Here is a 27,435-nt window from a genome sequence, read left to right on the forward strand (position 1 = left end):
GTATAGCAGGTAGCGGAAGGAGAGTCACCATATACACTGACAGTCAATATGGTTTCGGTGTGGTTCACAATTTCGGGCAATTGTGGTCTCAGAGAGGTTACATGACCTCTTCTGGTTCGCCCATTCGAAATGGGGAATTTGTGCGACTGTTGTTGGAAGCATTACAAGGTCCAGCTGCCATTGCTATTGTAAAGTGTGTAGCTCACACTAAGAATACAGATTTTGTGTCACAAGGTAACCGTTATGCAGACGAAGTCGCCCGCTATTGTGCGGAGCAGGACTATTCCTTCACAAAGGTAGAAATAGAAGGGGCGGAAGAGAAGACAGAATTGAGCATGATGTTGGAAACAGTAGACACTTGGGAGGATTTAAGAGTGATGCAGGAGAACGCACCTGAAACAGAGAAAAAGGCATGGGAGATAGCAGGTTGTGTGAGAAGCGAGATGGATTTTTGGATTTCAGCAGATGGGAGGGCAGTGTTACCTGAGGAACTAGCGAATCCAATGGCAAGACAAATACATGGTCCAGTACACCTAGGAAGAGATGCTATGCTGAGAGTGTTTAGGCAGACTTGGTATTGCCCTAAATTTAGGATAGCGGCAGAATCAGTATGCAAGCGATGTGTTACCTGCCAACAGTTAAACATAGGGAAAAGAACACCAGTTACACTGAGTCACATTGGGAGGTCTGGGGGGCCTTTCAATAGAATGCAATTGGACTTTATTGAAATGCCAAAAATCAACCGCCTTAGGTATGTTTTGGTGGTTGTATGCATATTTTCCAGATGGGTTGAAGCATACCCTACACGCAGGTGCGATACACTCACAGTAGCCAAACTATTGCTCAGGGAGTTGATACCACGCTTCGGGGTGCCTGCCTCTCTGGAATCGGACAGAGGAACACATTTTAACAGCGAAATTGTGAAGATGTTGTGCTCAGCATTAAAGATCGATCAAAAACTGCATTGTAGTTATCGACCAGAAGCCTCAGGGATCGTGGAACAAGTAAATGGCACCCTGAAGAGTCGACTAGCTAAAGTCTGTTCATCCACATCTTTGAGTTGGCCAGATGCTCTTCCTTTAGTACTCATGAGCATGCATAGCACACCTGACAGGAGGACAGGTCTCTCTCCACACGAGGTTCTGATGGGGAGGGCCATGAGACTTCCCACTGTTCCAACTGCTGCCTTATTGAACATTACAGATGATCTGATCTTGGATTACTGTAAGGGACTGTCTGACGCCATCCATTCTGTGTCCCTTCAGGTGCAGGCGGCTGAAGTTCCATCATCAAGGAACCTGTGTCATGATCTGTGCCCAGGGGACTGGGTGCTGGTCAAGAAGCACGTCCGGAAGAACTGCCTAGATGTACGTTGGCGTGGGCCCTTTCAGGTAATCCTGATCACGAATACCGCGGTGAAGTGCGGAGGGCTGCCAAATTGGATCCATGCATCCCATACTCGAAGAGTTCCAGCACCTCTAGAAGAAACAGCTCCTCTCCCAGACGAAAGTCCAGTCGTGGAAGAAGAATCCCACGAGGGGACCAGATCAGCTGTGGGGGTGTCGGAAGGAGTTGGGAACGCATCTGATCCTGAAGAGGAAGGAAGGCAGGACGGCAGTGAGACCGAAGACGCAACTGAAGGAGAGAGCTGCAGTGAATACGACTCAGACACAGATCAGTACCAGAGCGATCAAGAACCGAGTGTGAGGACGAGAAATAGGAGAAAAAAGCGTGGAGCAGCCACCTGGCCGGAAAGAAGGAGGAGGCTAAGCTTAAGGTCAGCTCGGGAAGAAACGCTTGCTCCTATATCCGAAGACTCGGATCCGGAAGAAGATACCCAGAATCAAGCCCAGGAGGGTCCCAGAAGATCAAGGAGGGTGCGAGTGCCTAGCAGAAGGTACTCTACTCCTGATTGGACCTACCTAGTTGCAGATGTCCGTGGGTCACGGAACCGGGAGGGTCAGGGAAGTGAGCCTGATCAGAATTGAACCAATTATCACAGTGCAATTAAGGTTCCTGCTACCAGGAGTGGAGGCCGAAAGATTGCTGACACTCAACATCGCCTATCCTCCTCTCCTGAGCGGAATCAGAAAACTGATTTTAGAGACAGTTGATTTTCCGGTTTGTTGTTCACAATATCCAATATTGGAGGGAACTCTTCTTCGTTTGGAAATGCTTGAACGAGTAGTGGAAGTTCTTGGAACACTCATTGTCTTGGATTAATACCTTGTTGCGGATGTCTTCAAAGGGGCGCAGAACTGGGAAGGTGAAGAAAGTGATCTTGGTCAGAACGGACCCCTTTGTAACGGTGGATGTAGAGTTGATAGTACCAGGAGTGGAGATTGAAAAAACATTAACTCTTAATTTCGTTTGTCCTCTTGACTTGAATGAAATAAGAAGAATAATCCTAGAGACAGTCGAATTTCCATGTTGTTGTACGAACTGCCCAATACTTGAGGGAATCCTTCTTCGTATAGACATTTATGAGGATGTGGTGGCACTTCTTGGAACACTTATAGTTTCTGATTGATAAAAGACTTTGAAAAGAACTTTGTAAATATTGTTGCAAGATAACCTAGCGCCGAGTGGAAGAAGAAAATGGTAGGGACTTCCTTTTAGCGGACGGAGAAGGGCTAGGGTTGTCTATTTCTACAGGACTCTAATGTTTGCGGAGTAAACTGTCAGCTTCCAGGTGTTCAAAAGAGAAACGCTGTTCGAAAGAGAGACTTTGTTCGGAGAGAAGGAGAAACTGGTGCTAGAAGAACACCCAAAACTACACTGTTTGAAAACATGGAGGCCGGCAACCCGAACAGCAGGGCAAAATGTATAGTTGGCACACTTTTAGGGGTAGTGATTTCTCTTATAGTTTTAGTAGTTACTGTATCATATATAGTGGGACATGAAAATGAAACAAAGACGAGATTAGAAACTAAGAAAGCATCAACACAAAAGCCTATCACTGTTGCTGAGGTAAAAGGAGAAAACACTGAGAAAGAAAAGGCTTTGTTAGATGCTGAGATCAAAAGATTACATGTTGACGAATCAAAGGGGAACTTTAGGTCAAATGCTTATGCCAAGTTGCTTTACGAATACATTGATGTCATGGAGGCGAAGAATTGCTACGTTTGTATGCAATTACCAGCTTCGGTGGATGAGGGTATCAGATACCATCATCTTCCATTGACATATGGAATCACATGTAGTTTGCTGTTAAGCATATTCTATGGACGAGATGGGTTCGAGTATTATTTCTCGAATTTTGACTCAACATTGCCAGAGGTCCCAAATTACAAGCATCTGAACAAGTGGGACTATTACAAGAGCAAAGACAGATTACAGAAATGGTTCATTCCATGGAAAACGTTAGATACTTCACATGCCCGAAGAAATAATCTGACTTGTCAAGAGTCAGAAATTGAGAAAAAGTTTATAGGGCAGGTGGATACTAGATACAGGAGGCAGAAGATTCTAAAGGCTTCAGGACAATGGGAAACAGATTGGACCAAGGAAGAAAGGATACAGCAAAGAAAGGGTAGCTTTGGTCCAATTGCTTTAGACAAGGAGAAACGGGGGAAACTGTGCATTCACAGGAGTTACTCCTATTATGAGAATCTGTATGTAGGTCAAGTCAGTTGTGAACATGCTTTCCAATTGGAGTACTACTCCAAAGATTTTTTGAAAGAGATGCAAGCAATTCCAAATGTATATTTTGTATGTGGAAGAAATGCATATGTGAAGCTACCAGATAATTGGTACGGATCATGCTATCTAGCAATTGTCTTCCCCAAAATATATCATGTTGAGAATTTAGAAACGACAAAGAGAGGAATACCAACAAGAGGGAAGAGAGGGTTAGGTGCTGAAGAGGTAATTGGGGATGTATTTGGTGCTGCATTCCCTATCTTGGGATTGATACTGAATGACATCAAAATTAGAAGATTGGCTACAGTCGTAGATAGGTTATCTGCCAGTACTGCTAGATCTTTAATGCTGGTGGAGGGAGAGATGCAATCGATAAGAGCAATGGTTCTTCAGAACCGACTTGCTTTAGATGTTCTGTTAGCCAAAGAGGGCGGAGTCTGTAAGGCCTTGAAGGTCCAGGAATGTTGCACTTACATTCCAGACAATTCAAAACCTCTAGAGAAGTATATATGAAACATTACTGCAATTCACCACGAAATTGAGGATCTGACAAAAATAAATGTGTGGGAAAAGGTAGGTCATGGAATGGGTAAAGTTGGAGGTTGGTTTGCCAACCTAGGAAAGGGTATCGTTTGGTACATATTGAAACCCATCATCATAATTGTGATTTGTGTAATCACTTTGTGGGGATTGGTGCGATTGTATCAATGGTATAGAGCAAACAGGTTGCAGAGATCTATGAGAGAACAGGAGAAAAGATTAACGGCGATGCAAGATACACAATATAAGAGTCTGAAGGCATTGGAGACAATGAAAAGAAGTGGTACTGCCATGACTTCACTTTGAAGGGTCCTACATTTTAGAGATGGTGTTTTGATGGTGATGACTCCTGAAAGTCATCAAAGGGGGGACTGAGAGAGCACAAATCTGAAAAATGTATAAGTACACCATATTTACAAGCACGTAGTGTTAGTTTAAATTGTATTGCACAAGAGTGTCAACTTATATAAGAGAAAATATATGAGTGTTTGTTTTAATTAGAATAGATGCATATATAAGAGTGGAAAACTAATGTAGAGGTTGTAGAAATGTTAAAATGATGCTGGAGTCACACGTTAAATGAATAAGTGAAACGAAATGTAATTCTGCAAACCATGAAAATGTGTAGGCCACATGGCATTTCACAGGAAACGAAAGATGCTGCTACACTTTTAGTGACGTGGATTTTAAAGTCATTAGAGTGCAAATGTATTATTAGGCATAGTATGGAAGTATATGTTTTATAGATGTGTTGCATTATAGAAATGTGTGCTAGTTAAAGAATACTGTTTAAACCGAGTTAAATGTTTTCAGAGTGCAGGGACCCGCTTCATGTAAATCAAGTAGGCCTGAACAGATAATGTCGTTTCTTTGATCTGCAATGTGCTCGTTATAGAAGAGGTCGAGAGGCACCAAGCACAAAGTTTTACACATGTTTTATGACCTATAGATATGGTGGAGTCTGGAATTTGAGGCCCACTGTAGGATGGTCTGAATGCAGGTGCGAGGGGTCCTAATCAGTTGTAATGAATGGAGCTTTGTTCAGCGACGCCTGGCGCAGGCCTGGAGGAGGTTTCAGGAATTTCAGGGGGTACCAGCGGACTGGAGAAGAAGCCTGGGAACCAAGGTCAACTTTAACGAGGGTCCCGAAGAGTACCATCATGGAGTCTGCCGCCAAATTCGGTACCACGTGAGGGGCGTCCCGAGGGGCGTTCCTATCGGAAATGTGATTTTGTATTAGGGAAAGCGACCCGGGGATGAGACAGAACAGAAGATTTTGGAAGCCTAAGAGAGCGGTGGGGTAGGCAGATAGGTTGATCACAAGAGACCTATTTACAGAAGAGCAAAGAGAAGTGCGTGATCTTCTTAGGAAGACACCACGGCTGACACCTTTTGGGGTAAAGATCTTGTTAAGTAGGGATGCCACTTAGTCTAGTGTAGGGACAGACTAACAGAATTTTCTTTTCTGTAATGACTCTTAAGTTGCAACTTGTATCCATTTTGGCAACTCTGATGATTTTCGAACTTGTACTTATTATTCTGTTTTGTAGACTCAGATTATTCAAAGAATATATGTTTATAGTGATACCAGTGTACCTTTTAAACCTTATCTTGAGAAGTTTGTATCTTCAATTATCTTTGACTTTATATTAAATCTTTAAACTTCATCACTGGTCAGTGGTTATTTAGAGTGGTGTAAGTTCTTAATTGACTAACCTAGTAGTAGATTATCTTTTACTCAATGACAGGTACCAACGATTCAGTCGACATGATTTGGGATCTGGTAAGGTAAATAGAGACCAGAAACCCTGCGTTAACAAACTCTCTCTGCAGGTCTCAGAGGTGTCAGGAACATATGGTCCTACACAGATAAGTTCCTCTAGTTGAGGACCAAACAACTTCACCCCATCAAAAGGCAGTCAAGAAAGGAGTGCCTTCTGGGACGCCACCCCTTCTATGACCTCATCCATATGTGGCACCTAGCCAAGACAATGGAACCAGAAATTGCTGCTTCTGCTGGTAGAGCTTCAAAAGTAATGTCCGACAGGAATCAAACCTGTTGCTTCATAATAGACAGCCTTAAAATAACATCTTCCCCTTGCTAAAGCTCCTCAGATAAGCTTTGAAAGTCATGCAGGAGGGACTGAATAACATATGTGGCATAAGCCCCTGCCCTGATTGAAAAGTTTGAGGCTGAATAGGCAGGTTTGGCGGCATTGTCTACCTTTTTATCAACCTGCTTGCATGGAGAGGCATCTTCAGAGATGATGGAACCACTGGAAGCCAGGCCTGCCATAGGGGAATTCATCTTCACCTGAGGGGGGGGATTCATGCTGAAAATTGTTAAGTAGATACTTCTTAGCGAGGAATCTAGGGAGCCCTGGTTTCTCAACTTCAGACCATTCCCTTGACAAAAGTCCACATATAGCCTTATGGATGGGCAGAGCCTAAGGCTCCTTCCGATGGTATTGTGAGAAAAATCCTTCTCCTCATTCGGAGGAACAAACATACAAGAGGAGAAGCCAACTTGTCCTTCAAGTGGGTCATGACCTCTTTCACCTCAGCTCCCGTCTCAAAAAGTCCCCTCTGTTCCTCATCTGAACCCTCTTATTCTGGCTCAGTCTTGGAGGAGAGCATAGGGATTTTAGGCACTGGATCCTCTCGTGTCGCACAATCCGAATTCACAGATTTATTAATCATAGCCTGAAGGATATTACGATCCATTCCAACAGGCTGATGCAAGGAAGTTGCCTCTGATAACACTTACAACTCAGAGCCAGAATCATGCCTCCACTTTCCAGAACGCTTTCCCTCCATGTCTGCAATGACCAAACAAATGTTGACATGGAGGGGGAAAGATGCCTCCCTTAAATTCTTCCATGTAGGACTGTTGCTAAGCACCTACCACGGAATCAGTGATGCTGGGCACTGCTGATGGCTCATTTAGCATCTATATTATTACATTAGCAACCATGTAAAGAAAAGGCAACCAAGATGGAATAGGTAAAGCAGTCCTCTGCTCCTAAATGCTTAGCGGCAGTGCATCATGGATGATTTAAGCTCCTGAGTGTTCCTCTGGACTCACTCAAGTGATCAATGCAAACTAGCTGATTGACTAAGAACCGACACTCCCAAGTGCTCAGCACCGGAGTGGCACTGTGCACAGAAAAAACTGACAAGACTGAAACCGCCGCTCCTAACTGCTTCGGGGCAGGAGCAGCGGCGCCTACAACTCTCATGCCACATCAAGAAACAAGAGACACCGCTGCGCCTAATCATACGAGCTGTGGTACAAACATCATACAAAATGCTGTGCAGCCTGAAATCGCCACTCCCAATCCAATCGCCCAGCAGAGGCTCGGCGGTACAGTATGAATACATAAATATGCATGGACGCTATAGCAGTCCGTGCAACATACTACTAATAAACAAGAAACATACCCAAAGAAACACTTACTTCCATGGGTCCCTTTGTTGGAACACAGAAGAAAAAACAGGATGTGTTATGGGTTTGTCCCACCCTTATAGGTCAGGTGACAGGTACTTCTTGTCACGTCACCTTTTAGGGTGGGGGTTTGTTCTATAGGTGAATGCTGTGCCTCGAATACAGAGTGCTCAAATGTGACTGTGACAAGAAAGATGGAGGAGGGAGGTAATGTACACAGCTGCAGGAGGTGATGTGGCGTTAAGACCAGAGCTATCGACATTGAAACTGGGGAAATTCGGGTCTTGGCAATGGCTCAGCATACTGTGATTCTGGGCAAATTACTTCATCTCCTTGTGCTTAGTAAATGAATGTGTAATGTAGCTGGTGCTCATGTAAGGTGCCCCAATACTTTCAGCTCGAGTTCGTTCTAAATAGAAATGCAAGACAAATTTAAAAAGTATAGTAACCTACTTTCTACCCCAACTAATTTAGGTAGTAGGCTATACTTTTTCAGCCAAACTTCTGTCGTCTGGTTTATGGCATCATACATTTTTTTCAAAAAGCTGTGGATTTAACCTATCAAGAGGTGAAAACTAGCTTACTGAGCAGAAAGAGTATAGCCAATGATTAAAGCTTAATTTGTACATATAAATAAAGAAATGAATCCATGGACTCAAACTTTTTCTTAGGACCCGTCACCTGAACTAACAAATGCATTAGTTGCCAAATATGAGACCTCCCAAGTCTTGATTCCACCTCGTTCTTCTTTCTTCCATCACTCTGCAACTTAATCTCTCTTTTGCTGACTATTGCATAGTCTTTTGTCCCCTAGTCACTCTTTTCTGAAATTTCTCTTCATGCTTCTCTCTCCCATTTCTGATTTGCTCTCTTTACCTCTGGTCAACGTCTTATGGTGAAAAATAGGTCTCTGTCTTCAGAAATGAGTGCTGCACACCACAGACTCAACTTAAGCAATGCCAACAATCATTTGAAAGCCACATAGTGCCTTGAAATGCATGCTTTGTGGCAAATACTGAGGGTTACTGACTGTCAACATTGCGCTACACTGATATATCATATATGATCCTTATACCTTACACCTTTCTTCAATACCCCTAGAGCTGCTCACCCTCCTGCTTTAACCTCCATTTTTTTCTTTATTCCTAATCCCCTCCCAAAATCTCCCCAACCCCATGTACATCAACCCCATCCATTATTGGAAAAGGTATTTCGTCATATTCAATTTTCTCCAAAATGAAAGCTTTCCAGCCTGATTTCATCAGGATGTCTTTCTTCCTTTTGGAAATTTGTCAAAATGACAGAATTCCCAGGGTCCATTAAGAGTAAGGCGGGTGTAGTGTGAGTGCACTTATGGCAAAACACAGGCTTTTGCAGCTTCAGCAACAACTTGAATTGAAATTAAAACCTGTCATTGTGTGTTTTTTAAAAATGATTTATGTTTAAAAGTTTTTAAAATACTTGTGGTCCGCACACACAAAGAAACAGTCCGTTCAAACAATGATATTTCATACTGATGTGTTTTTGTCTTCAATCTTTATTTTCTTTATACACTTCGTAGTAGCCAACGCGTTTCATCCTTTTTTGTAGGACTTCTTCAGGGCTCTTTACTCCGTATATCAGTACCACCAATTATCCTTTCTTTCTTACCGCAGCAATGAGATTAGATCCCTCTTCTGTAATGAGGTGTATAGCAGTCAATCTCAGTATTCCATATCTGGGGTTCCCCTGAATTCCCTATTGTCTCAACCCGGATCGATATCTCACTCACCGCCCGGTGCAGAGAAGGACCTGAAATCAGTTACTTTTACGTTATCTTCCACCCGTGAGATTTCCAGCCGGACGTATATCAAGTCAATGTAGACCCAGTCCTTCACCGATATGTAGTAGCGCATACGTATTACCCCAGATCCTGTGATCTCTCTAACTGAGATACCTTTTGATCGTGCAAATTTTGTTATAGGTCTTGTAGGTTTTTATAGCACTGTATTGTCATTAGTATTTGCCCTCACAAAACTGTTGGTGTTTGAGTACCTTCTCTCACTGATCTCAAAGATCACACCATAGTTTGCTTTATTATGGTTTGTGTTGGATTATCTGTGGTGGGGCACTTTCATTTGTCACCCCAAGTGGGACGGGTATGCCCTGATGTGGGTCCTGTGCTCTCCATGCCACTGGAGGTAAGCTATCCTGGCTGATGAGGGCTGAAAGTCCCAAACCGGTCCTAGGATGCTTGTTTTCAGTCCAGGGAGGACCTGGCCTCGCAGTTCCGGCTGGACTGTTCCCATTGGGTGCAGGGTCAAGACTGATTTGCATATTGCTGGGTCGAAACTGGAATGGCATGGTGAGCAAAAAAACGTTGGATTTAGGCCCAGATCTCTGTATTGGGTTGAATGTATGACATTATTTATGCATTATGTCCATCAATTGTTCTTTTGGCATTTGTCACCATGGGTGGGACGGGTATGCCCAGACGGGGGTCCCGAGCCTGATGAGGGCTGAAAGCCCGAAACCGGTCTTAGGATGCTTGTTTTCAGTCCAGGGAGGACTTGGCCTTGCAGTTCGGGCTGGACTGTTCCCATTGGGTGCGGGGTCAAGACTGATTTGCATATGGCTGGGTCCAAACTGGAATGGCATGGTGAGCAAAACGCCATAGGATTTAGGCCCAGAACTTTGTACTGGGGTGAATGTATGACATTGTTCTGCATTCTGTCCATCAATTGTTCTTTTTGAACTTTCATATACATGTTTGGTTCTTGGTGTGTTCTGGAGGTTCCTGTTGTTCCATGTATATAGGTGGAGATCCTTGCCACTTTGTGTGCATCCCATTGGTGAGGATTGATATGTGCATTAGCTGATTTTAAGTATTGTCTTAGGTTACTGGAAGTATGATACCATAAGAGGGTCCAGGCTGTCTGGGGGTGTTGGGTTGGTGTTGGTTTGTTGTTGTGCACTGTCTGGAGTGGTATATTGCTTTACTGGGAGTGGAGCGGTGTTGTGAACTCGGCGGAGCACAACCAGTTCGTCCTCAGTGATGTGTTAGAGATGAGTAGGTTGCTTTTTTCGATTAATTCATGTGAGCGCAGTGATACCAGGAGATAACACAACACAACTTAAGTTTGCATTCATGGACAAAGAATTTTCCATTTCGACAAACAATAACTCCTAATAGGACATGGTGTTCCAAGTAGAGTTCCTACAGGGCTGATCAGTCCCAGAATGTGAATATACAAAAGCTGCAGTGGGAGCTGGGTGAATAAAACCTCGCCTTTGCAGAGCTAACAAAATTTAACCAGCCATTCGCAGGAAAACAAGAGCAGATGTTCTCTAACTGGTTGTTCTTCCACATTTTTCTGCATGATCTATCTGAGCTCCGAAAACAGCCACTTTGTAATTAAAAAGGAAAGATTGGTTTTGCTTGAGATTTCATTAAAAGATGAGACTGACTAGAATGGCATTAGTTATGCCGCGCACGTCGCTCCACAGCTCGCCCTTTTGTGGCAAGCACCGTCCCTTAAGTAGTGCACGGGGTGGCTCGGAAAGGCAATTAACGAGGGACTGGATCCGACCTGTGTCTTCCAGGCTGTCAAATCACATTTTAATTTTGGGTCTGGCATAGCGGCAGTTTCAGCTGTTTCTCCAGTTTCATATAGATGAAAAAAACATAAATAAACTGAACACGTGTTTTGCAACATTCCATTTATTGTCTTACGTACTACCATACTTTGGTTTGTGGTTTAATATGAATATAAATGCGTCTGTTCATGATTGAAAGCAAGGGTCATCACATCCACAGCCAAACTAATTTTGTTCAAACAAGAGGATAGATTAAGAGTACAGCAAATATGAAAAGTTGGGAAAGTTTGGAGAAAAGAACACCTTTCTCCAACATTTCGCCTGCCTCAATGAGGTGTATGTTTTTGGGACAAGGTCCGTCAATCTTTTTGGGCCGCAAGCTGTTTGGTTGCAAGGGAACTATTTTCAGCTTACTAAAATTTTACAGTAGGCTTAAAGCCCACTTTTACCTAACATTGGTTGCCTTTTTTATCACTCTCATTCAGTGTCGTACTGCACTATAGGGCATTCAAGGAGTGCCTGGCGGGCTGGTCTAAAAGATCAGTACGTGGGCCGATTTTTGGCTGGTTGTGGGCCTTTTTTATGGTCTGATGGGCCAGTTTTTTCTGTTGATATCCCTGATATTGCCGTAAACATTGCTTTCAGCAAGTACAAATGCTTGCACTTTCTCCTACCTTGCAAAATACCTACAAATTGTATCTTTAGAAGTTGAAAACTGGCAAATCAGATAGCTAAAAAAAAGTGGCCTACATTTAGTAGGCCACTTTTTTTAGCTATCTGATTTGCTAAGGATGGCACTTATATTTTGATTCCCCGGGCTTATTTCAGTCCCTGTTTGACCCTGCTCTAATTTGCTACCTACTTATTCTATGGCATGCCTTGTTCATCTTGTGTTTGTCCCTACCCTAGAGTATAGCCTCTTTACTTAAGCACTCCTCAAGAATGTGTGTGTTTTTATACTATCTTCCTCGTGTGCTTCTCTCCCCTCAGTGCTTCTCTCTCTTGTTTTTTGTTCTATGATGTTCTCGCCCCTACCACTCACTCTGTACTGCATTTCCCCTTTCTCGCCCCATTGACTCATTCATTACATCACATCCCAACAACGTTCATGGTAATTTTTTAGGTCTTGCCTAGGCAGTGCATGAGCTGTCTTTGAGACATGCTGTATCTAATCGGTAGGCTTCAAGCACACCCATCGTTTTTTATTCATTCTTTGGTGTGCTGTTCTGAAATCCTTACTTTGCAGTGGTGCATTGCTTTAAATTGACCCTCCTTTTCGTGTTTCATCCCTGCCCATGGAGCAAGGCCCTATTACATATATTTGATCCCTTTTAGCTGTTAGTTTTGGCGCACTATACTTTTTGTTTTCTCGTGTTTGTGTTACTGTTTTCAGAATTTTGTGTTTTGGTGCATTTCAAACTAAATGAGCTCAGCTAATGGCATTTGCTTTTCAAATCACATATGGTATTTACTTTTTGAAAGACTGCATGTCTCTGTGTTTTTGGTTATCATGAGGGGAGCACGCCAAAACGGGAATCAGGTTCCCCAGTCGGTAGCTAATGATATCAAGTGACATGTATTGCTTCAGATTGTAACGTTTTTGTGCATTTCAAGGTAAATGTGCTTAGCTCCACATACAGTATCCACATACAGTATTTACTTTTTTAATAACAGCATGTCTCAGCCGCAGCATGTCTCCGCTTTTTCATTTTCTTTGGTTATCATGGGGAAAGCATGCCAAAACTTGAATCCAGTTCACCAGTAATACATGTTTTTCGACGTGCATTACTCCAGAATGTTGTGCTTTTGTGCATTTCAAAGTAAATGCACTCAGCTGACTGCATTTCCTTTAACATTTTTAGACCACATACGGTATTTTAGAGATGCTTGTCTTTGTCTCTGGGCACTCCACACAAGTGATGTTTGCCGTATCAGTCACTCCCCCTCCAGTGTGCTCCCCACTGTTTTACCCCCGGACGTTTTCAAAATCAGGTTTCTTTCATCAAAAAACAAAGGCATCAACAGAAGAGCAGCTAGCATAGCCCCCCTCTCACATTAACCACCCACTGGCCTCCGTGCACTTCTCCTCCCCTGTTTGTTTTTATTACAGCTCTTCCTCACTCTCTTCGCTCCTCTCCTCTGTAGTAACTTCAAGCTTTAAAGTTGTATTTAGTGTGAAGCAATGATGTGCAATTGTGTTTAGCGGATTTATATGTCGGTTTATTTAGTAGTTTGGCCTGCTGATATGTTGCATTTGATCATCTTCAGACTGCACCCCGTCAGCATCAGCACATGCCATCTCAGCATCAGCACAGCACGACCTCTTTATCAGTGCACCACCACCAGTGCAGCACCAACTCAGCATCAATGCACAACCACCTGAGCACCAGCACAGCACCACCTGAGCACCATCAAATAATCACTGAGCACCACCTCGGTATCACCTTAGCATCTCCTCCGCACAAGCACACCACCACCTCAGCACCACTTCAGTATCACTAATCACCATTTCAGCATCAGCACCGCACCACCTCAGCATCCGTGCAGCGCCACCTCAGCATCAGCACCGCACAACCTCAACACTATCACAGCACCACCTCAGCATCAGCACAGTACAATCTAATATTCAGCACACCACTACCTCCTCATCAGTGCACCAGCACCAGTGCAGCACCAACTCAGCATCAGTGCATCAGCACCTCAGCACCAGTGCAGAACCACCTCAGCACCAGTGCAGCACCACCTCAACATCAGCACAGCATCATCCCAGGATCAACAGAGCAGCACCTATGTATCAGTGCTCCACCGCCAGTTCAGCCCCACCGCAGCACTGACACAGCTCCACCTCAGCAGCAATTCAGCACCGATGCAGTACCACTTCAGCAGCAGCGCCACTTCAGCATCAGCACAGCATCACCCCAGCACCAACTCAGCATCACTCAGCACTACCTGATCTGGAGTGGAGTACCACCACCACCTAAGCATGCTGTAGCACCACAGCATCACTGAGCACCACCCCAGGATCACTCAGCACCACCTCAGTATCTCTCAGAATCACCAGAGCATCACCTCCACACCAGAAAACACCACCTCAGCATCTCTCAGCACCACCTCAGTCTGCCCTCGGAATCTGGCATCTGTTGATTCTCCCCTAGTGTCTGTCCCCTGCTCATGTTGTAATGCAGGTACCATTTCCCAACCTCCATCCTCCCATTGTTTATGTCCCCCTCCCGCCATAAGAAACAAAACCTATAACAAACTAGCATTTGAATAGGCAAGAAGAAGTTGCCAGCTTTGCAAGGACAATAAAACTAGAAGACATTTTTTATGTTAATTATTCTTTTATAGGGTTGTTCAGTTGTATATAATGTCTTCTTGGTTATGTATAAGGTAACACAATTGTTTATACATTTTTTTATTATAAGTTAACTTTTCAACATGCTACGCAGCAGCCATGCTGCTCTACAATATAGCTTAAATACATTGGCAAATCCAATAGTGGTGTCCAAACACTTAAAAGGTCCCACAAGCAAGACCTTTTGACTATGCATGGCCTGGCAGTTCGGGCTGGACTGTTCCCATGAGGCACAGGGTCAGACTGATTTGCATATAGCCATGTCTGAACTGGGGTGGCAGAGTGGGCTAAAGAACGGTGTTTTATCAAACCCAGATCTTTTGACTGGGTGTGAGTGTTTGATTGGTTCAGATGCTCCGTCCATCACCACCCCCTTTTGTACCGCACGTTGTTCCACTGACGTGCATATGCATTCTGATGCATGCATGTGTCTGTAGAACAACACAACCATCATTACACCCTTTTTAAATGTTTTTAATTTGACAATGCTGGCACTGTGCAGCACCATCAAAAGCAAAAGCCAATTGGTCCCAAAGGCAATTGGTCCCAATTCGCTAATGATTGTTTGTAGATCGGGCTTTGCATCAAAGGGAATGCCCATGTCACACCCATGCTACACTCATTTAGTGCAAAGTAGTGGAAAATAGCAAATATAACTAATTTGTGTCACTTTAGGGTTGCTCTGCAGCACAACAAAAAGTTTTGTGCTGGAAACCAATTCCCATTTCAAAACTTTACAACAGTTGTCATCACTTTTGTGACTGAAACCCAGCACACAGAGTAAGTCTACCTCATGGTCTCCTAAGTTTAATTCTTATCAGACCTGGTGATCCAAGGACTCATTCTACCACTTATCTATTTACATGATAGTGTCATACATACAATAAGTGCTGGTTGAGAGTTTGGCCATTGTTTAGGTAGATAGGCGCAGGTATCTAGTCATTCATTCTAGACATGATTACTATGGAGACAAACAACATTTTGGGGTCTATTCCGATTTGGGAAAAAACGCTCCGAATAGCCGTACGGAGCATGTTTCCCGTACGAATCGTACCCTGCAACGTCCCTTGTACGTATGACGAAGTAGGATTCGTACCAGGAGCTGGACTCCGTACGAATCATACAGAGACCGTACGAATCAAACCCCCGTACAAATATCGCTCTGAACCCGCTGAACGTGACATCCGTACGGTTCGCGGCTGGTTTCTCCGACCCAGCAAGTACGATTCGTGTCGGGTACGCACCGTACAACGCTTTTTTTACGGGAGCCGAAAATATCCGGAGAAGCAGAGTTCGCCTCGAAACAGGTACGGAACACCCCCCCCAACCCCCCCCCCGGGTACGGTGCGTACATCCCATGATCACAGGGGTACGGTGCGTACCCCTGCGATCATGGGGTGTACGCACCGTACCCCACAATCATGGGGTGTACGCACCGTACCCCATGTTCGCTGTGTGTACGGTGCGTACACCCTGCGATTGCGGGGTTCAGTCGTACACCCCATGCTCACCGGGGTACGCACCATACCCCTGCGATCATGGGGTGTACGGACCGTATGGTGTGTATGTGAATGTGTGCTCTTCCGTACGAATCGTCCTTACCTGACGTGGACCGTACGAATCGCGTCCTCATACCCCGGTCCGGATCGAACTCGTCGGGTCGTACGGCATGTTTACGATTCGTACGGAGAGGGCTCCGGATACGATTAATACGGACGTTTTTTTTCCAGGATCGGAATCGACCATTTTGTGTGTTGGATTTGTATTGTCTCTAAGGTGCATCATCCATATGCCACTGGGAAGATGGTATTAGATATCCTTTATATATATTCACTAATTGAAACCAAAGGTTAAAGGGACGTTATAGTTGGGTGAAATTGTCAGCTAAAACATACAATTTTAAACTAACAAAAGCCCTGTCTATCAGACACCGCCAGCCATATTAGCATGGGCATTTTCAAATGCCTTTCAGTGGCAGGCATGTGGAGACACCCTGCCAGCCCCCAGGGACTCCAGGGAGAGGGGTGCACATGGGCGGTATCTATGGTACCTCCCAGCATTGCAAAGTACAACGTGGCAGGCACCGCGCGGTGCCTGTCACGTTGTGCTTTGTAATGTACAACATGTATCTTTAGCATTGCGGCGGGCGGTGCATTCAGCACCGCCTGCCACAATGCTAAAGATTCAGGATGCGTCCGCTACTGTGGCGGGTGCATCCTAATGCCCCCAACGGGACCCCCCCCCTTATGGCGGGTGGTCCCTCCACGCGACAGGATGACGGGCGGACAAAATCCGCCCGTCATCCTAATGGGCTCCTTGGTGCCAATGAAGGAGGATGAACAAAGTATCACTTTATAAGTCTTAAATGCACAAAGCGGAGCATTTAGGAATAACACGGTTACATAATGTTTCTACTTGCTGCAAAGAGTGGGGTCTTGAGTTGGTTAAGGACCCATTTTTCCATTTTCACTTTCTAAAAGGTATAGTAAACGAGGAATGCTAGTATTAGGTGCAGAGTCTAACTATCGAGTTTTTTATATCGACCTACAGAAATATCGAGTTTTTAATATCGAAGGTACAGAATATCGAGGTCAAGAATATCGTTGGACAGAATATCGACCCTAAGGTAAGTAATATCGATTTTTTTTATATCGATGTAATATCGAAGTCAGTAATATCGATATCAAATATATCGATGTTACTAATCTCGATGTTACTGATATCGATTTTTGTACTTTTGTTATGTATTTTAATATGTATTTATTATGTATGTGTTATATGTTTTTTATTAAGTATTTTACTTGTTTTAAATTATATGTGTACTATTTTTATATATTAATAATGTTATTTTTAAGTACATTTTATGTTTTAGTACCAGAGCGGGTTGTGGGTTTATAGGGGAATAGGGTGGGAAGTAATTTAATAATAGTAAATTAGTTATTAATTTTTAGGAGTTATTAATTAATTTAAATTAATTTTTGGATGTAAGTTATGTAGCGGGTAGTAGGTTTATAGGGGAATTGGGTGGGAAGTATTTTAATTGTAATTAAGTAATGATTTATTTTTAATTTTTGGTATTCATAATTTAATTATTTCCAAAGTATTAATATTTGGCAATTAAATTTTTAATTGTTAATTAACTTTTTAAATTGGTAAATAAAGTTTGTAATTGGTAATTAATTTTGTTAATTGGTAATTAATGTTTGTGATTGGTAATTACTGTTTGTAATTGGTAATTATTTTTTTTATTTGGTAATACATTTTTTAATTGGTAATTAATTTTTTAATTTGTAATTATTATTTTTTATTTGGAAATTATTTTTTATTAATTGGTGATTAATGTTTTATAAAAAGTATATTTTGGTATCAAAATCATTTTCTTGATTAATTTTTTTAAATTGCTAATCAATTTTTATTCATTAAAATGTTTTTTTTAGAAAAATCTTTTATTTTTTAATATTTATTATTTGGTAACTAATATTTAGTAATTAATATGTATTGGTATTTATTGTTAATTTATTGTTAATTAATTATTCAATTGTAATTATGTTTTTTATAATTATTAATGGCTATTTGTAAAGGATTTGAGTTGTTTAAAATTTAAATTATTATTTATTTTAAATACAAAAATTATATGTAAGTATGTTATATTTAATTTCTATGCTGTTCAATGCTTTCCCTACTGTTGCACTCACTGGAGTGGGAATGGTAATTTTTACCCACCCGCTATCCAATGCTTTCCCTACTGTTGCACTCACTGGAGTGGGAATAGTAATTTTTACCCCTACGCTATCCAACGCTTTCCCTACTGTTTCACTCTCTGGAGTTGGAATAGTAATTTTTACCCACCCGCTATCCGACGCTTTCCCTACTGTAGCACTCACTGGAGTGGGAATAGTAATTTTTACCCCTACGCTATCCAACGCTTTCCCTACTGTTGCACTCCCTGGAGTTGGAATATGAATTTTTACCCAGTCGCTATCCAACGCTTTCCCAACTGTTGCACTCTCTGGAGTGGAAATAGTAATTTTTACCCCTACGTTATCCAACGCTTTCTCTCCTGTTGCAATGTCTGGAGTGGGAATAGTAATTTATACCCCTAAACTATCCAATGTTTTCCCTACTGTTTCACTCTCTGGAGTTGGAATAGTAATTTTTACCCACCTGCTATCCAACGCTTTCCCTACTGTTGCACTCACTGGAGTGGGAATAGTAATTTTTACCCCTACGCTATCCAATGCTTTCTCTACTGTTGCACTCACTGGAGTGGGAACAGTAATTTTTACCCACCCGTTATCCAACGCTTTCCATACTGTTGCACTCTCGGGAGTGGAAATAGTCATTTTCACCCCAACGCTATCCAACGCTTTTGATACTGTTGCCCTCTCTGGAGTGGGAATAGTATTTTTTATCCTTACGCTATCCAACGCTTTCCCTACTGTTGCACTCTCTGGAGTGGGAATAGTAATTTTTACCCCTACGCTATTTAACGCTTTCCCTACTGTTGAATTTTCTGGACTGAGAATAGTAATTTTATGTTCTGCTCTATATTCTTGTTTTCATTACTGTAGTTTATTTGGACTTGAAATAGTAGTTTTATTTATTTATGTATTTAATATTTTTTGTATTTTTTTAGATAATGTTGTATTTACTTAACTTTAAAAATATTGAAAGTATATTTAAGTTTTTTAATATATATTAAATATAATTTTTTTTATTTATGTTTTATTTTATGTGTGTAGATGCATTTTTATTGTATAGTATTTTTTAATAATTTATAGGTAATTAAAATAATTATTAAAAATTATTATTAAGCAAGTATATATTATATATAGTATGTATATTTTAAATTAAAGTTTAATTATTAAATATGTATTATTTATTAATTTTAAACATGATTAAATATGTTTAAATATGTTTATTTTATTTATAAGTATTATTTACTTTATTTTACTTTTTTTTTAGAGAAAAAACTGTATTTTTAATTGCGATATTTTTGACATCGATATTTTTGTACTTACAATGTTGTAGATAGGGTGTCGATATACTTGCCTTCGATATTCCAGCGTCGATATTTCTGTAGGTTGATATTCTGTCCGTCGATATTCTTTCAGTGATCCCTAGTATTAAGCTGCTAGGGCTAAAACTGCCATACCTACAACCTTAAAGGCCCAATACTGGCTTGGTTTACTACACCTATATTTATGTAATGCCACTGTAATACTTTGCATTTCTGAATGCTGAAAAGTCTGTGAAAGTGCTGTGAAGTGAGTACAAAGTGGTATGCCGGCACTCCTTATGCGCACAGCGGTTCATCATAATTACTTATCTGGATTGTGAAGCATAGACAGTGAACACTTGGTCGGCCCACCAATGGAAAACTAGGCAACAGAAAAAAAGAGAAACTTCCTTTGCAAAAGCCACTCATATACAAAAGACACCGCCAAGAACTCGCAATAACCAACTAATTTACTTTCAACTAAGTGTGCACAAACAAGTACTAAATTAGGAACTCAACACGATCTCTACTAACCTCACTCAAAGGTTTTAGGGCTTAGGGCAGGTGTGTTTTTTATGTCTGGGGTCAAGGTTTTAGGTCTCAGAACAGGGGGCGGGGTCGAGTTTAAGGCTGGGATGATGGTTTTAGGGCTCTGGGTGGGTGGCTGGGGTGTTTTGTAAAACTTGGGTTAAGGTTTTAGGCCTTAGGGTAGGAATGGGTCTGAGTCGACCTTGAAGGCTGGGGGACAGTATAAGAGGTCAGGGTGGGGACTGGGGTGCTTTTTGGTCTGGGGTCAAGTATTTAGGGCTTAGGGCAGGGGGATCTGAGTCGATTTTCATGGCGTGGAGAGGGTTTTAGAGCTCAGGGAACAGGGGGACTAGGGTGTTTTTAGGTCTGGGGTGGGGTTTAATTTACGGGCTGGGGTTTGGGGTTGAACTCGGGGCAAGTGGTGGGATTTAGGGCGGGGCGGGTGCTAGGGCAGAACCTTAACAATGCATATGTCTTTACCAATTATGCCATTACAAATAAATTAGTTCAAAAGTCGTGTATGGTAAAGGCATGCATGGTTAAGACATTGTCGTTGTTAAGACCACGTTGTTTAGGAATGCGTGGTAGAGGATAACATTGTTCCGACGTACAACCGACTCCTGGAGTTTACCTCTTTTGTCTGAGCTTGAAGATCACTTTTTCTTGAGAAGGACACCACAGGTACAGGCCTCTCTTTTCTAGCCCAGGAACAGCAGGTGCAGCCTAGTCTTTGGTGTAGCCACTCTTTGCTAGGCCCAGGGATCAGTAGGGCAGGCCTTATTCAGTCCTCTCCAAAGTACAGGTGTGATCTGACGTCTCCTCCTCTCTAGGTTAGAGGGTGGGGCTGAGGAAAAAACATCTTGATCAAGCCCAGTACAGGTTTCAGGAGGGAAGGGGCACTGTGGATCAGTGCTTAAATTTAGCACTGACAATAGAAAAATATACTAGAATGAAGAATGAAAGGATTTACCTGGCTTTCATGGACCTGACGGCCATTTTTGATTGTGTGGTTCATGCGAAGCTCTGGAAAATAATGGAAGAGATGGGGGTTGACCAACCAATATTAGACTTCATCAGACAATTGTATATAAATGCTGAGGCAACAGTCCGCTATACAAAGGATGGAGACTGTATACACCCTTTTAAAATTGCAAGAGGAGTAAGGCAGGGCTGTGTCCTTGCCCTCTCCTCTTCTCGCTATGCACAAATGGAGCCGAGAAAGCACTAACTATGGCCTCCCCAGATGTCCCTCTTTTTGACTCCAAACCTCTACCAATATTGGCTTTATGCGGATGACGCTGTGTAAATCACCAGAACAGGACTTGGTCTACAAAGTTTGATAAATGCATATGTCTCCTTTATGGATTCACTGCAATTGAAGGTAAATCAATCTAAGTCCTTTGTAATAATAGCAGTGGCGAAAAATAGAGATAAAACACCCTATCTGCACGCGGATGTCAAAAGAATAGAGGTAGTGGATTATTTTTCGTATCTGGGGGTCCTCTTTGACAAAGACCTTTCATGGTCGAAACTGATAGAAGGAAGGAAGTCGGCCATGGATAGACGTATCACCGCTGTCAAATCGTTAGCGCGGAAACTAGGTGCTAAACCTATCCTATCCATGAAAACTATCTATCAGGCCAAGGTAAAGGCAGCAGCGACATATGGGGCGTTGGTCTGGGGCACGGTAACATCGACAGCACTACAATCCAAAGAAAATAGCTTTTTTAAATCTGCAGTGGGCCTTCCCCTTTCAACTTCAAACTATATTCTCCATTCAGAATTGACCGTACTCTACATCTCAGATTCTATACAGCTAGCCCCGATTCTCCTCTGACTTTCAATCTGGTGGAGAGATAAAGTGACACATAACCAGTTAATAATAAAGAGCTGTTTAAGCATGGATAAGTGGAGAACCTCCAGATGGCTAAGCTATGTGGAATCTACCCTAAAGGAGATCGGCCTCCATGACTTGTTTTATAATTCACCGGCCTGCCAAAAGGTCTGTAAACAAAAGGTCACAAATATGTTTCTACTGGGGTCTGAGTATAAACGAAAGGAGTACCATAAAGATATACAAGCGGTATGTGTATATCGTCAAAATCCCCCATTATCAGAAGAGGGGTTTTCATACCTAGTAAATGTTACCTGGTCAAAGCACAGATTTATACTGTTGAGATTCCACTTGAATATGATCCCTTTGATGCTCGGGTATCCAGAAAAGACTTACAATCACTCAGATCTAAGTGTATGCCCATGCAATAATTTTTCGTCGCAGACAGACTTGCACCTAGTTCTTTTCTGTAGACTGTATAGGAAAGAAAGGAATCAATATCTCTTTCCAATTTTAAAACAAAGGAATTTTAATCAGTGCCGAGTTGAGCTTTATTATTCAAAACTATTATCCGATCCGCTAATCTGTTATTCGGTAGCAACCTTCCAATGGGCCTGCATGAGAAGGAGGAAGGGTGGTTTGTCAAGTTAAATTTTGTGAGCTTATCTTATCATGATTAACCCAATTGTACAGTATGTTTCCTCTTTAACATATGAAATAATTTTACTGTATTAGATGTTTTTTTATTTGAGAATTTATAATGAATGAGATGGGGGATTTCTCATTTTAAGGAATTATGTTACCTTTTACTGTGCTTTTATGATCATTTTAACTTGATCGAATAAAGATTGATTGGTGATGATGATGATCTGAGGTCTGGTTGCCATAGGTGCTACTCTTATTCCCACAACATGCCCTCTGGGGATGTGATGACTACTAGCCAATGGGCTATTAGATCCCTACCCACCTGATAATGATTTTCTGAAATGTGTGGCATCTGACTATCCCCAAGTGCATTATTCTGCCCACTCCCTATATGGCAGAACTCTTCTTGGTATGTGAAGCTTGGTAGCCCAACCTAGAGATGTGGCTTCCTGAGAGCTATATACCCCCGGGAAATCAGTTTGGCAACTGTTTTCCCCTCTTTGTTATGGATGCCAACCTATCTACTACTATCTATTAAAGCAAAATGAAACCGTAGTTATCAAACCTGGTGATAAGGGAGGGGGGATCGTACTCCAAGACATAGACACTTATAAACACGAAATTCAGAGGCAATTGTCTAGAACGGACCATTACTTAAGACTCACATCTGATCCCACAAGGGAGATCCAGACCCTCATCCATGCCATCACAGAGAGGGTGGAGCCCAGGGCTTCTTAAGTAACAATGACTTCCTATATCTACTTACCAGATCACCCCATACACCAGTGATCTACACCCTGCCCAAGGTTCACCAAAAATGCAATGACTCCACTGGGTCGTCCAATTGTATATGGCTGCGGCTCGATTCTGGAGCCCCTGCGGAGATATGTTGACCAGTGTATCAAAGATTTTGGCCCCAATACATTATGCTATATAAAGGATACCATGGCTATGGTCAATCTGGTTAAGGGACTCCCTTTTGACGCTGAGGAATGTATACTCTGCACTCTGAACGTCGAGTCGTAATATACCAACATCCACCAGGAGGAGGGTATTGACGTTATCATACCTATTCTCAACTCAAGACCCCACCCTCATCCAGTCCCTATTTAATTTACTCTCCACCTACTCAAAATATGTCTGTCACATAATTTCTTCCTGTTCGATGGCACCTTTTACCAGCAAGTGAAGGGTGCAGTTTTTGCACCCAACTTTGTCATCCTATACATGGACTGGCTTGAAGCCCAAAGGTTACTGTCCCCCTTAAACCCATTTCTCACGAACATCTTAGAGTGGAGAAGGTACATAGACAATATCTCCTTAACTTGGAAAGGGACTGTAAAAACCCTTCTTCAGTTCCAAGAGTGGCTGTATGCCTACTGCAATGGGCTGAAATTCATCATGACAAAAGGCAAAAAAGAGGTGGCCTTTCTTGACTTAACGATCATAGTGCACAGCGACAGGCTGTACACAACCCTCTACCGTAAACCTACTGAGAAAAACACTTTACTAGCTTACAATAGCCATCACCCACGAGCATTGTGAGATTCCCTTCCCTTCTCGCAATTCCTTCGTATCCGTCGTAATTGCTATCGTAAGGAGGATTACTTCAGTGAGGCTAAAAATCTGTCTAAGGAGTTGACTAATAGAGGATATCCCGCAGACTTGTCAAGAATTCCCTGAAACGAGCATGGTACTGCCCTTGAGAAATACTCCTGAGCGCCAAAACGAGAAGCACTGAGGACAAGACTGTCTGTGTCACCACATTTTTGCCTATTTCCAATTTAGTGAAAAACTGTAATTTTAAAACACTGGCCGATACTGAATGCAGGTGAATTGAGCTTAGAGGGTCCTTTGTTTGTCTTTAAAAAAAGTAAGAGCATCAAAGATCATTTAATAAGGGCAGCACTTACTACCAAGAAAACCACACAAAACTTACTGAGATGTGGGGCCTTCCTCTTACATGGGAACACTACAAATGTGGTGGTTGCAGTGTCTGTCATCTAACAACTGATACAAAAAGATTTGTGCATGCTAACATAGATGTAACCTTGACTAATTTTTCCAATTATAACACTCAAAATGTAATATGTGCAATTACATGCCCTTGTAATTTAATCAATATTGGGCAAACCACGCAAAAAATAAGATTCAAAATCTGTCAGCACCATAGCCGCGTGCAATGTAAAACGTCTAATGCACCACTTGTTGAACATTTCACCACTCATGGCCATACTGAGGACGACCTATTGTGGCAGGTAATTAATGTGGTCCAACAGCCCCCCGGAACACCAACATTATTGGCATCCTCAACAAAGAGGAATTGAAATGGATTCTACGCACGGATAGCCTCCATACTGGCCTAAATCGTATGGAAGCCTGGACCAATCTGCCATAACAAGGACAATTGGTACTCTGATCCTTCCTGCAACTTTAGCACTGTAATTACCAACTCATACTGGGGATTGCTTTAGAACTTGGTTGCCTAACGTGACTGCTTTGTCCCACTTGTGCCCCACCTTGTACTTTCAATGGTCTTATATGACACCACTAGTCCAACAGTTGATCTACACTGTTATATCCAACTATGACGATGATTGTTATCTGGTGTACATTGTTCTTATATCATCAATGTATACTAAGTTGCTTACTGCTAACTTATCTGTAATTGTGGCGCCATAACCATGGTTGACGTTACCTGCCCCGGTTAGTTTATCCACCCCATAATACTGATGAAATAACCATTTCTTGTGAACAAGAGGACTGTTTATTGATGTGTACTTTTTTCTGTAAACACATGTATTTCTTCCCACTGCATCATAATTTGACTTGAATGGTTTATCCATTTCATCTTTCCCTTCCCTCCCCTCCCCTCCCCCTTTTATCCCGCAATATCCTGAGCTGCCTCATTTCCCCTTATCCTTTCACTTATCCCGTGACACTTCCAACATGGCGCCCACGCCTGGCCGTTCGTCCTTGGGTTAATGCTTCAGTCACCTTCCTTCACGCATGCGTATCCCGCGCCGCAGTACTTTTACGAGGCACCATATGATTCAATCGTTGTTCCAACACCGCCGGACTGCCATGGATAATCCGTTTTACGACCACAGCTACTCTTGGTTAGACACCTGCCACCTTGATTCCACTATTCATCCAAGCCCGATCCTAGGCAAGCGCCTCCACCATAGCCCTTCCAAATGAGTTTGAGGCCACATCAACTGCATTCCATTGCCTTACTCCCATGCCACCTTCACTCTTGTGACCATCTGGGTTCCAGATTATTTCTATTCACCAGATCTTGCACAACCTCACACTAGTGAGGTTCTTTCCGGCTCCACACCATGTTCCCAACCACCCGGGACACACTAGCAACTGCCATCCTGTATTCCTTCTTGCTGCTATCCCGTATACCCATACCACGGCTCCCATCTGAACCAAGGCCCTGGACTCTACACCCCCACCCGGTAAGTCCCCTCGCTTGCTCCGAACCACACTGGTTCTCTACTCCTCTCCTGGCAATAAACCCCCTTCCTCAATTTCCAGGCCGACTGGACCCTCAGCACGGTCTTGCAATTAGCCCTCCTCGTGGCTTTCATCAGGCAAAATCTCATCATCACAGCTTGCCACTAGCCTTGGCTGCAGCCTCACCTCATACCTTACAGTAAACATCTTCCTCAATTAAGCTCCCCCTCGACTCCTGCCTTCATTCACTGTATTAATAGCAAGCATCATCACTTAGATGCAGAGACAAAAGCCCTTTTGCGCCAAAACTTTAATTTAACCCATGGTTCTACCCCCTTTTAAGCACCATTTAAGCATCCCCTACGCTTAAGCATCACCATTGGCTTACACTTGCACTACTTTTTCTCTTGCCAAGATCCTTCTCCTAATTGAGATGCATCCTTAGACCTGACAGCAAACCACACTGGGGCCCCAGCATGTGGTTTTTCACTCATGTGGATTTTATTCACGTGTGGCCTAGTGCGGTCATTTATGTGTGTGACCATACCTCCTAGACTACTAATTCTTCAATCCTGTCTTACCCACCCCTTTTACCCCTCAACCTTCTCCCAAACTTATCCAGGAAACTTCCCAGGAATTTGCCTGATTGCTTAGTCCTGATGATGATCCCATAACCATTGTTTGGGATCGAAACGCCGTCAACAATTACATCTTAAACTCTAAACTTCAAATTAAGAATTTTGTGGAGCATAAGATGTCTGTGTTATTGTGGCTACTGTTATTTTGTATTTTCACCAAGAGTCACTTTTAAGTCACTTGCCTGTGGTAAGGAAATCTGCTGATTTCTAAATACCCTGGCACATCCTGGTCACTTAATGTCTGTGTATTGTTTTGCATTAAATATGTGTAAATTCAAATTACCGTCCATTTGGACACGAACAGACCCGATCCTGATTGAAGTATTGTGGTTATCTATAGTGATTCTCCTTAAAGGGACCACTGTCTTTAACAATTTAACCTATCTACTAAATCAAAAGAGCAGCCGCTCTTGTGTGTGTGTTTATCCACCATTTGCCTTTGAAGCTCGCCTTTTGAGCTCACACCCTATATGGTTTCCTGCCAGGGAGAGCAAATACCTCTTTCAACGGCAGGCCTACATTGTGTCCTTTTCTGGGAGTTGTTCACACCTCTCACCAGAAAATCAGAAGGCCGTCTTGTGCTAACTTTGGGCAAGAGAGTGGCAACTTTATGAAGTAAAATTTTACTTAAGAGTTATATTGAATTCGACTTGGGCATCAAGTCTGGTTTAATGCAATGATTCTTTTGATACCTTCAAGCGCCAACTGTGGTAGTCTCGTTTAGGAGTTAGCACAGCTGAGTTGTCAGCATGTAGCCTTCTACTTGCCAAT

The sequence above is a fragment of the Lissotriton helveticus genome, chromosome 3_1 (genome assembly GCF_964261635.1).
Source record: "Lissotriton helveticus chromosome 3_1, aLisHel1.1, whole genome shotgun sequence".
Taxonomy (NCBI): Eukaryota; Metazoa; Chordata; class Amphibia; order Caudata; family Salamandridae; genus Lissotriton; species Lissotriton helveticus.